We start from the raw sequence: 12,086 nt of genomic DNA, 5'->3' as shown, positions 1-12,086 counted from the left end.
ATGTGAGACACAAAGAAGCTTTGCCTAAAGTAGCAATTAGTTTTTATTCATGGCATTCTGAGAGTACGTCATGCTGCACAGATAATTCAGCAGATTGGATAATTCATCTCCCAGATCATGTATTTATTTTTATCCAGAGGAACCTGCAGTTTGTGTGTATGTGTGATTAAGATAGTAGGCCCCAATACTGCTGCTATTATTAACTGAAGAAAATCTAGCAGTGCAGTCCTATACTTTTTTACTTGGTTTCATGGTGCTCATTGGGACTCACTCACAGGTTAGTTTGTATAACCCCCATTCCAGTGGGGCCTCCAGACTTATTGAACTATAAGCAGTTTTTCAGGCTGGGTGCTGTGGTCTAGCTTTTTTACCTAATGAACTTAAACCAATCCTGAAAGGGAAGGGGGCCCTAACTATTACCGCCACTAAAACTAAATTGAAAACTGCAAATTAAAAACTAAAACTCAACCTAAAAAGCTAAAACTAAAAAACTAACACTAAAAACTAAGTGTTAAAACTAAGACTAAACTAAGATTGAAAACCAAGCTTAAAAACTCTGAGAAATGAAAAACCAAAACCACACTTTCAGATTATTTTTTTTTTGCTTGGTTTTCAGTCTTTAGTTTTTAGCACTCGTTTTTAATGTTAGTTTTTTAGGTTGAGTTTTAGTTTTAAATTTTCAGTTTTCAGTTTTTAACTTAGTTTTAGTGTGGTGACAGTTAGCCCCCCCCCCTTTTTCAGGATTGGTTTAGCTTCATTAGATAAAAAAGTGAGACCACAGCACCCAGCCCGAAAAACCATTTATCAATATGGATTCCAGCCGTGAAAGCCTTAGCATGTTTATGAGACTAGGCTGTTCCCATATAAGAGCAAAAAAAAAACAAAAAAAAAACAAAAAAAAAAGGATGCAATCTTCTAGAAAGCTAGAAGGTAGCAGAGTCATCTCCATAGAACTTCAGAGTCAGTCTATTATTGGTCCATTATTGATAAGCCTGCACACTGCACTGTCTATAGAGGAGGAGGCAGCAGCTGAAGGCCACATCTTGAAACCACCTGGAAAGAACTTCTTTAAAAACCTGCAGGGCAACAGTGAGACAATTTGTGGGATAATTTCTGAAGAAATGATCCCCAAATCTGGAATAATTCTAAACATTTTCTGCATTTGATTTATTTACTGAATATTGTTATGCTGGAATCATTTTCTAGAAAGAAAATGTTCTCTCTCTCTCTCTCTCTCTCTCTCTCTGTCTCTCTCGTTATCATTATTTTCTTTATGTACTGTTTTAACCACATAGGATCCAATTTCTAGCCACTAAACTCGAACTCATTCTTCCCAATTAAATGTGGTTTACAGAAGCCGTACCTGATTCCCATTTGTGCCAGGGCTATACATACAGAAGTTTGCAACCTAAGCCTCTCAAGGCTAAAAATACTTTAAACACGTACTTTGGCCCTGAGAGCCTCTCTGTTGCAGTTCACACTGGGGAAAAGAGGGTTCAAGAGCCCTCTACTTGAGAAGCTTAAGAAAAAGTGACTGTTGTGCACAATATAGGTAGTCAATAGGCTGTTCCTGAGATTGATTTTTGGGGGGGAGGGGAGGAGAGGGGATGTCTTTGGGGCTCAGATCTCCTTCCCCCCACCTATCCATTGTCATTTAACCATGTTTGCTGCACTGCCATCTCATGGAGTATCTAGATATTACACTGATATTACACTCAAATTACAGTCAAATTTTAGTATCGTTTTCTGTTCACAGTACTGTATAGGTCCACGGTATAGGTCTCAGTGAGCGCAACCTGCAAGTCCTCCGAGCTGCTCGCAGCAAAGTCCAGCAGACTGCCAGGAGATATGCTAACGACTACTGGCTCCAACTCTGTTCCCAGATACAGATAGCAGCTGACACAGGCAACATCAAGGGGATGTATGACGGTATCAAGCTGGCCCTAGGTCCAACACAGAAGAAAACTGCCCCTCTGAAGTCTGTGAGGTCATCCAGGACCGGGCACAACAGATGGGACACTGGGTGCAGCACTACTCTGAGCTATATTCCCGAGAAAATGCAGTAACCAAGGAAGCACTGAACAACATTGAGTGCCTGCCTGTCCTGGAGGAGCTTGACAGTGAATCAACCCTAGCAGAACTTCACGTGGCCCTGGACTCCCTTGCCTCTGGCAAGGCACCTGAGAAAGATAGCATCCCTGCTGAAGCCCTAAAGTGCTGCAAAGAGGTCATCACTATTGAGCTGCATGAAATCCTCTGCCTCTGCTGGAGAGAACGTGGAGTACCACAGGACATGAGGGATACAAACATCAACATGCTATACAAGAACAAAGGCGACAGGGGTGACTGCAATAACTACCACGGCATCTCTCTCCTTAGCATTGTAGGAAAGGCTACAACTCAGGTTGTTTGCCTGAGTTGCACTGAAGAGGCTCCAGGTACTTGCAGAGAGCGTCTATCCAGAATCGCAGTGCGGATTCCGAGCCAACAGGTCCACCACCTATATGGTATTCTCCCTTAGACAGCTGCAGGAGAAATGCAGAGAACAACAACAGCCACTCTTTATAGCCTTCATAGATCTCACGAAGGCTTTCGACTTGGTCAGCAGGGACGGCCTCTTCAAGATTCTCCCCAAGATCAGATGTGCACCCAGGCTCCTCAGCATCATCAGGTCTTTCCATGAGGACATGAAGGGCACTGTAGTCTTTGAAGGCTCCACATCAGACCCCTTTGACATCCAAAGCAGAGTGAAGCAGGGCTGTGTTCTTGCGCCAACCTTGTTTGGGATTTTCTTTGCTGTCCTGCTGAAGCAGGCCTTTGGAACTGCAACAGAAGGCATCTATCTCTGGACCAGATCAGACAGAAAGCTCTTCAACCTCTCCAGACTGAGAGCAAAGTCCAAAGTCCAGCTGAAATGTCTGCGTGACTTCCTCTTTGTTGACGATGCAGCTGTCACTACCCACTCTGCCAAAGATCTCCAGCAGCTCATGAACTGTTTTAGCAAAGCCTGCCAAGACTTTGGACTGACAATCAGCCTTAAGAAAACACAGGTCATGGTTCAGGATGTGGACTCAGCTCCCTGCCTTGCAATCTCTGCGCATGAACTGGAGGTTGTCCATGACTTTGTGTACCTTGGTTCAACGATCTCCAACACTCTTTCTCTGGATACCAAGCTAAACAAACGCATCGGTAAAGCAGCTACCACGTTTTCCAGACTCACAAAGAGAGTCTGGTCCAACAAGAAGCTGACGGAACATACCAAGATCTAGGTCTACGGAGCTTGCGTCTTGAGTACACTTCTGTACTGCAGCAAGTCATGGACTCTTCGCTCATAACAGGAGAAGAAGCTGAACGCTTTCTACATGCGCTGCCTCCGACGCATCCTCGGCATCACCTGGCAGGACAAAGTTCCAAACAACACAGTCCTGGAACAAAGTGGAACCCCCAGCATGTATACACTGCTGAAACAGAGACGTCTGCGTTGGCTTGGTCATGTCGTGAGAATGGGCGATGGTCAGATCCCAAAGGATCTCCTCTATGGAGAACTTGTGCAGGGAAAGCACCCTACGGGTAGACTACAGCTGTGCTACACAGATATCTGCAAGAGGGATCTGAAAGCCTTAGGAATGAACCTCAACAGATGGGAAACCTTGGCCTCTGAGCGTTCTGCTTGGAGGCAGGCTGTGCAGCATGGCCTTTCCCAGTTTGAAGAGACACTTGGCCAACAGACTGAGGCAAAGAGGCAAAGAAGGAAGGCCCATAGCCAGGGAGACAGACCAGGGACAGACTGCACTTGCTCCCAGTTTGGAAGGGATTGTCACTCCTGAATCGGCCTTTTCAGTCACACTAGACGCTATGCCAGAACCACCATTCAGAGCACGATACCATAGTCTTTTGAGACTGAAGGTTGCCAACACTGTACAGGTACTTTAAAAGTCAAAACCAGCGTTGAGTTATTCTGCTTCAATTCATGGCTATGTACTTTCCACATGGAAGATCCCTGCATATCAGCACTGATGGTTGTTAAGGGCTACCACGGTAGCCAATCATGTAATTTTGCATCACTTAAAAACAGCAAATTTGCACATTGGCATGTGGACGGCAGATCTATTAAATGCTGAGTAAAGGAATGAGTGCCATTTAACAGAAAGGAGATTAGTGCAACAGTTCAAAGCACACACACTGTCTGTAAAACGCTTTGTGAACTTTTTTGTCAAAAACTAGTATTTAAATACAGTGCTGTTAATAATACAGTAATAACATTCTGAATTCTTTGAGGGCTTCAAAACCTGACTACCTCAGATGAAAGCTTTTGGTTTATCTCACCTTTCCCCCTTTCTAAACCTTCTTTTGTTGTTTGTTTTCTTCTTGTGTGTGTCTATTTTTGTTATATGGGTGTGGGGAAAGTAAGGTGTAGGTTACTGGTGGAGGTTAGGGTTTTAAGATGGGATGATCTTGTATACTATACAAGAAAGAAAATGCCGTGCCCAGTGTTGGTGGCAGGTTGCTGAGGAGCCTGGAGCAAAGTCATGCACAGGGCCCCTGATGGCAACACTTGATGGCACACTGAGTACTACCACTGTCATTAGTCCTGAGGTTTCCGGTACCAGCTGTTACACATGCACATGCTTGCGCATTAGGAATGGGACCACAGCTCATTGGTAGAGAACATGCTTTGCAAAAAGAAGGTCCAAGATTCAGTCTTTGGCATCTTCAGATAGGGTTCAGAAATACCAATCTGAAGCCCTGGAGGGCTTCTGCCTGTCAGTGTAAACCAGGGGTGTGAAATATAAGGTATGTGGACCAGATACGAACCAAGGAAGCTCTTTACCCAGCCTAAGTGATAATTGGGCTCTCCTGCACTGCCTTTTCAACAGTGTCACTTCTGTTGAAGCTCCTGGAGGGATTGACGGAAGGAGACCTGAGAAGACCAGGAACACCACAAGGGGAGGGACAGACCAAGAGAGGGATATGCTGCTGAGGCACTGGGAGAGCCCAATTATCACAAAGGCCACCTCTCAGCTGCTGAGCGACAAAGTGGTGCCTCAGCAGAGGCAGTGTGGCTGAAAGGACAGCCCACATGATAACGGTTCTCCCATACCTGGAAAATATCAAGATTTGCATATTCTCTTTTATGTCATTTGTAGCTAATAGGTTCCTACATGAGAACAAAGTGCTTGTTTTCTGGTCATCATCTGCTTAATGATGTTACTTCATGTGTCAATTCTGGCCCTCAGCAGGTGGCATGAATGCTCTACAGCCCACTGCATGACGTATGTGATACCCCTGGTGTAGACAGTGCTGAACTTGATGAACAAACGGTCTGACTCAGTAAGGGTGCTTCCTGTGTTGGCCTATTCATGTTTACACTAACCTCTAATACTGATTCAGGTCCAAAGGTGATGAGAGTAGGTATGTGGACCTGGGAAGTCTAAAGCCCTTATCTTTACATTGTTGACTGGTCACTCATAAGCCATGGATTCTAACCTTGCATGCCTAAAAACTAGCAGCAGGATAATCAATGAAAGCCAGTGGAGAAGGGGGATGGACCAGTGGTATTTGAAAAGGAAGTGGCAGTGTTGGCCTTCTGCTGCTGCTGCCTGCCCCATGAAACTGAGGCACAGGTCAGACTACTAGCGATTAATTTTTTAATTTAATTTATCATATTCAAATCCTGTTTAGCTTCCCCAAGATAGCATAAATGGCATAAATGGAATTCTCTCATGTTATTGTCTTCACATCTTATGAGGGAGATTAACCTAAGAAATAGTGACGCCCCCAACTCCCCTCCCCAGCCCATGCAGTGGCATCGCTAGGGAGGTGCGGGGGGTGCAGGCCACACCAGGTGACGTTTCGGGGGTGTGACGCACCATGGGGGGTGATGCGCTAAAATTGCGGCTTTAGGAGCTACCGTGTCATGCCATACACCATTGGATGTGGAATTCCTGGTGGAATGCGATGCAAAAGACAGAATTGAAATAGCTCCTTTCCTTCAAAAGTTAAGGCCAAAAAACCGGAAAGAAAAAATGCATGGATGAAAAGTGAAAGTGAGCCGTATCGCGCATTTACTCACGAATAGGCGTACTTGCCATAGTCCGTCGGAAAGGGCAGGCTGAGAGGACTCCAAGGATGTCAGAATGGTCCTGATCCAATGAATGCAGCCCCCCAAAACACGTGAGAAAGTAGTCCCTCCCTCTAAGCAGATGAATGTATTGAGCCCTATGGAAAGCAAAACTAAGCCTCACAGTCGTGTTTACTCGTGAGTAGGCAGATGTGCCTTGGCTAGTGGTCAAGCCAGGCAAAGGGAAATGTGAGGACACCAGAATGGTCCTGATCTGATGGAGCTGGAGTGCAACAAATGCTCCAGAAGGTAGCCTTCCCCCCCCCCCCACTAAAAAGGACAAAAAGGAGGCTTGAACTGGTAAGGGGAAGTTCTCTATTTTGCACTTGTAAAGCCAGGTGGGTCTTTATCTTGATATGCCTGAAATAGAAGAACTTTAAACTGGGCACTGGGGAGAGCTGGAAATCTCACTGATTTTTTTTTTTTTGGGGGGGGGGTGTTATTGCAGGCAGACTACAGAGTAAGCTCCATTGACCACTATGGAACTTACTTCTGAGTATACATGCATAGGCTTGAGCTCACAGGCTGCAATTCTACCCACACTTTCCTGAGAGTAAGCCCCATCACAATAGGACTTACTTCAGAGTAGATTCACTTGGTGGAACAGGACTGGCTCCCCCTTATTTAATTATCTCTTTTATTTTAATTTAATTATTTATAATTATTTCTTTTAACATGCTTGATGATGTCACTTCTGGCCATGACATCACTTCCAATGGGTCCTGGACAGATTGTCATTCTAAATCGTGGGTCCTGGTGCTAAAAGTTTGAGAACTGCTGCAATAAGGTGTTAGTAAGTTGACACGGGTGTGTGTGGGTGACTCTACAAGTTTTCAAAATCACTAAAATCAGAATTTGGAGGAATAATACCATCATGTTATATATCAATCAATGCGTAATTTCATGCAGAATGCAATGAAACAAACCACATTGAAATATCTGTGTTCTAACAGAAGGTACAGCCAAAAAACCAGTGGGGGCAGGGTGATGGTACATCACCATGCCCACCACCTGGGGCATTGCGCTACCCACTTCATGGGGTGACGTGCAGGCCTCCCGCACCGGATGATGCGAATCCTAGTGACACCACTGACCCCATGTCCTTTGTGACTGAGCAGTTTTGAACCTGAATTTCCCATATGCAAGCTTAACGCTTCCTGCTAACAAAATTGCTGGACACAGCAGGTGAGAACATTCATCAGAAGTCATTCTTTATTAAGATAATGTCCCATTTTCTGTAGTGGATTAATTCCTCAACTCTCAGGAGAATAGCTTAGTGGAATGAACTTCTGGTGTCACAGTGTTTAACTAATGGTGCCATCAAAGCTTTCCCTCTGAGAAAAGCAATCAGTGATCATATCTTGCCTTTTCTGATAATCTTGATGGTGTATTGTGCAAACTTGCTGCTTTGTTGAGAAAAAGGAAGGCACAGATCAAAATCAGCACTAAATACAATTTGCAAGTAAACATTCAGGAGGAAGGAAAGAAATAACATTGAAAGTTGTGGTTTTGTATCTCCCTCCTCGATAATGCGTGGGAGAACAATAATGATGAAATTAATGGAGCTGTACATCACAGTTAAACAGCTCTCACTTGCATCAGAATATAATATTACAGCAGCCCACAGAGACACAATACCTGTGTCTCTAGATATTGACTGAGCCCAAATCCAATTATGATCTAATTTTAATATTATGCGCTAGCTAAGGTCTGCCCTGAGCCACTGCTCATCTACTCATCAGACTGATAGGAACCACAGCTAGGAGTCACAATGAGAGGTTATGTAGGCACCAGGAGGAAGCTTTATCCCGCAGCTGGCCTCAGAAGCACACTCCTGAGCATACACAGCCAAATTCTGAGCTTTTCAGTGCCAGCAGTATGAGTGTACCACCGGCAATGGATATTGCAAACACGCTATAAGGAACATTTAGGGCACCTGGGAGGGTATAGCGAGCACCATTGCTGGACTAATGCCAGTCAGCACCGAAAAAAGTCACCACAGGCGCGCCGGGCAGTGAGTAGCACCATTAGGCACGTGGTGCGGCTTTTCAGGGCAGGGGTAGAGCGGAACAGGGCGGGGAGAAGGTAGAATTGGACCTGGGAGGGGGGTGGAGACAGTGGCAGGCTCTGCCACCATATCCTGTGTTCCCTCCCTGGCCAAGCAGCCCAACACAGACCTCCTTGGGTCTGCGCCTGCTCAAAAGCAGGTGGAGATCTCAGGAGACCTATTGACACTGCAGCAGTATTACCCAAGGTAAGGGAACAAATGCTCCCTTACCCCAAGGAAACTCTTAGCACTAGCCCAGTGCCCATACGATACAGCAGTTACTATTTCTGCGCCGCTGAAGCTCTGGGTACCGGTGAGCATAGGATTGGGCTGTCATTACTAAGTTGGGCTGGATAGAATTGCAGCATTGTTATAGACCAGGGGTGTCCAAAGTTTTCAGCAGGAGGGCCACATCATCTCTCTGACACTGTGTCGGGACCAGGGAAAAAAGAATTAATTTACATTTAAAATTTGAATAAAAATACATAAGTTTACATAAATTATTATACTAGTGGTGGAACTTATATGAATTAATGGAGGTCTTGCAATAGCTCAAGGCCTATAAAAGGCCTTGCACAAAGCAAGGCTGGCCTTTTCTTTGCTGCCGCTACTGCATCACAGACGTGAAACAGCAAGCAGTGGAGGGAGCCCTCATCCCACAGCTAATGCGAGAGGTCAAACAGTCGCCCTCATGTGTGAGAGTAGTTGCATCAGGCCAGTGCAGGCTCCAGCAAGTTTCCAGAGGGCCAGAGGCTCATTGGAGGCTGGGGTCTCCCTGAGGGCTGCATTGGGAGTCCTCAAGGGCCTTAAGTGGGCCCAGGGCCAGGGTTTGGGCACGCCTGTTATAGACTGATCACTACCTGTGATCTGATAGGTTTGGCTCACAGGGAGTTCAAATCCCTGCAGGTGTGGAGAATGGGAAGCAGTTAGGGCTTTCTATCGGCAATTTTCAACTTTTTTCATCTCATGGCATACTAAGAAGGCACTAAAATTGTCAAGGCACACCCACACTGCTGGCTGGGGGCTCACATCCCTCAATGGCCCTACTAATATAGGACCATCTCCTAAACACCTGAGGCATACCTGCAGACCATTTGCAGCCACCAATGTGCCACAGCATAGTGGTTGAAAACTTCTGTGCTTAGAAAGTGATAAAGTTAGCTGTTGTTCCAATGGCCCTTGGGGAGGTTTTGTACCAACCATCTGGCTGAAGGCACGAGACCAGTGGTTCCCAAACTGTGGGTCAGGATCCACTGGCGAGTCATGACCTGATTTTTCATGGGTTGCCAAAGGGTAAAGGAAATATCAGATAAACCCTGAAGTTATTTTAAAAAATCAGATACCGTAGCTGCTAATAGCCTTGCAAAGAGCTCAGTTCCTGCAGTGTGCAAGATAACTGCTAACTGTCCTACAATAAGCTGAGCTCTTGCAGTTTGCAAGCATGTATAAATATGGTGAGATAAATGTTCAAGGGTCTTTTTTCTGCTTATAACAAATATAACCAGATTTTCTGGTTATAACTTATAACAAACAAATAAATAAAATATTATTTCTTTCTAGATCTCCCTTTTTAAAAGTCTGGTGAACATAGGTGGGTCCCAACAGAGTGTCATTTTAAAAAGCGCATCCTGGTGGTAAAAAGTTTGGGAACCACTGCACTAGACAGTATCTGGAATAGGGAAGTGACTTGGTGTATTGGAATTGTGGAAGATATTACCAAGGAGATAGGGTGTGGTGTCCACAGTGCCCCTTGCTCTAAGTAAATGCAGGGTTAAAGCCCAGATGGTAGCTGAAGGGGTGCTGCACAGCTGCAGCCACTAGAGGCTAAAGTGAACCTGGGAGCATATAAACAGCATCTGGAGGAACTAGTGGTGTGGGTTGTAGGAGAAGTGCAAGTTGGAGCTTGACCTACCTAGGACTGTGACTTGGTGTATTGACTTTGAATTGGATACCCTGACTGATTTGACTGACTTACCTGGAATCTGACCTTCTGGCTTATTGGCTCTGGACTCTGATTTGGCAACTCTCATTGATTGGACTGGTTTACTTGGAATCTGTGGACTGGAACTGGACTCTGACTTTTGCTTGCTGCACTGGTGAGTTTCACAAGGGAAACTAATCAGCCTTAAGTGGGCATGAAGCCCAGTGGGGAGGAGCTGTGGTAAGACACTTGGGCCTTTTCCAGCTGTCACTCCAGGGCTACAGAAGAATGATCTTGCTCTGAGATGATGGACATGGCTTATGAAATAACTAGATTTAAGCATGCAACATGAAAGTTCTGGCTCTTAAAACATTTTCTTCTTCTCATTGTTTTATTTTGTTGCTTTTTACCAATACTTATTGTTTTAATGCTGTCATGTAAATCACTTTTTTGTTTTTGTTTTGTTACTTAACAGTCTTGTAAATTTTTTGGTTGAAAAGCAGTGTATAAATATTAATCATTGTTATTACTGTCTTTGTGAGGTTCGTGTGAAAAGCAGTATATTAAGGCTTTAATTAATCCTAAGAGCCAGGATGGTGTAGTGGTTCTGGTGTTTTGCCAGTTGTTGTCTGTCTCTCAACTGCACTCTCAACTCTCAGACGGTGGTTGTCAGGACACAAAGAGGGAAGGAAACATGTACACCACCCTGAGCTCCTTGGAGGAAGGGTGGTATAAAAATGTGAAGAATGGATGAATGGCTTACTAACCATAGAATCTTGTACTGAAGAACACTCGCTTCAGACCTGATTACAGGAATAGACTTTCATGGGGCCAGGCCTGGCTTGAATTTGCTGGGCTGGAGAGAGGAGGGAACGGAAAGAGTAATAGTTGTTAAAAATATTTATATACTGCTTCTCAAGAAAAAAGTCCACAAAGCAGTTTACAGAGAAAATAACTGCAGCTGTGATCTGTGCAGTTATGATCAAATAAATGAAGCTGTGATCTTGCCAGAAGATGTTTTAGAACAGCAGTTTTCACACACATTGGTGTGCCGCAAATGGTTGGCAGGTGTGCCATGAGAGTTTGGGTGAAGGTCATTTATTTGTAGGGTCATGGGGGGATGTGAGCCCCCCTCCCAGCAGCTTGGTGCGCCTTGTCAATTGTCAAAACACTGATGGTGTGCCTTGCCAGTTTTAGTGCTTTGTCAGTGAGCCACGAGATGAAAAAGATTGAAAATCGCTGTTCTCAAATAATAATAATTTATAGTATTTTAGTTAGTCTTTAAGGTGCCATATGACTCGGGGTCCAATCCTATCCAGCTTACTAGCACCAGTGCAAGCACAATGCAGCCCCGAGGTAAGGGAGCAAATGTTCCCTTACCTTGAGGAGGCCTCTGTGACTGCCTCCTCACCAAAGGATGCAGTGTATACCCTATTGGCACGGCTACACTGGCATTAGAAAATTGGATAGGATTGGGCCCTTTGTCTTTTATTTTCTTATGCTTGTTTGTTTAATGTTCAGAGATAGGCAGAGGTCAGGAAACTTATCGGCTACTTGCTAATTTTTAATTAGCAAATTGCTATGCATGAGCCTGTGTTCAGGGAAATATGGTCAAACAATGGCAAAACAAGCTATTTGCTTTTAGTAGTTAATTGCCTGACAGTGTGGATAGGTGGATGTTAATATCTTTTACTTTGGTCTCTTCATAGTTTGTGTAACTTGGTCAATATATTTACCTGTAAATTCTGTGCTTCTGCAATATGACCTCTTTGATGTTTAGAGGGAGCAAGCTGAGAACGCACACATTAGATCGTTATATTTGAATATGCAGATACATATCTGTACAGCTGATCTTCCATTATTTATAAAGTGTATGGACTGCTTGTATCAGTAAGTCACTGATGGTTGTATGAATTACCTGGAGGATCCATTATAGGCTCTACCAACTTTTTTTTTTTAGGTCTAAAAAGCATTTGGGATTGGATCGGGATTGCAGA

Source organism: Tiliqua scincoides, chromosome 2 (genome assembly GCF_035046505.1).
Source record: "Tiliqua scincoides isolate rTilSci1 chromosome 2, rTilSci1.hap2, whole genome shotgun sequence".
NCBI classification, from domain to species: domain Eukaryota; kingdom Metazoa; phylum Chordata; class Lepidosauria; order Squamata; family Scincidae; genus Tiliqua; species Tiliqua scincoides.
This window is presented reverse-complemented; position numbering follows the sequence as displayed.